Source organism: Penaeus monodon, chromosome 33 (assembly GCF_015228065.2).
Source record: "Penaeus monodon isolate SGIC_2016 chromosome 33, NSTDA_Pmon_1, whole genome shotgun sequence".
In the NCBI taxonomy this organism is placed as follows: Eukaryota; Metazoa; Arthropoda; class Malacostraca; order Decapoda; family Penaeidae; genus Penaeus; species Penaeus monodon.
In genome coordinates this window covers 29252321-29252970 of record NC_051418.1, presented here as the reverse complement: position 1 = coordinate 29252970, position 650 = coordinate 29252321, and positions in this window count along the sequence as shown.

The window sequence follows — 650 nt, the reverse complement described above, 5'->3', positions numbered from 1 at the left end:
ATTCCAGTAGTACATACGTCAACAAGAATAATGGCCAAGGAAATCATCTACTTGTTAGCAACATAGAGGTAGTATATTTATTATTAATAGAAAACAATGTTACTGATGTTACCTCTAAGTAGATTATGAACATAACTTTGAGGATTATGCATATTTATGTTATCTAAACAGCAGAGTAGAATATATTCGTCCTAATGATGGAATCTCAGTGGATCTGTTTCAGTAATAATTGTGCGTTATTTGAAAAAAACGAAGGCCATGTGCAACTGCACTGTGGGATAAAGCCAATACATTATTAGCATACTTGTGCAACGTCTCACCGCTTACCTGTGTAAACTTTGTGCAAGCAAGTACACTCTACTGATTGCAAGTTCCACTTACTACTTCCTTTCTTCGGAGAATTTCCAGCCACTGCCTTATTTTTCAACAACTTGCTATTACATCCTGTCTATGCAAGACAGGATGTTGAGACAGGAACCCGTTGGCATGATTCGGCAGTTTCCTGTCGCTTCTTCACAATGTTGCTACAAAAGAGAGATGGAGGAATTAGTTTCCTGGCTAATACATTTATTAGCAGGACCCGTGGAAATTCCATAGAAGAAAAAACAAATAAATAAAAATTAGAGGCACTCCACTCTCCCCTTTTTACA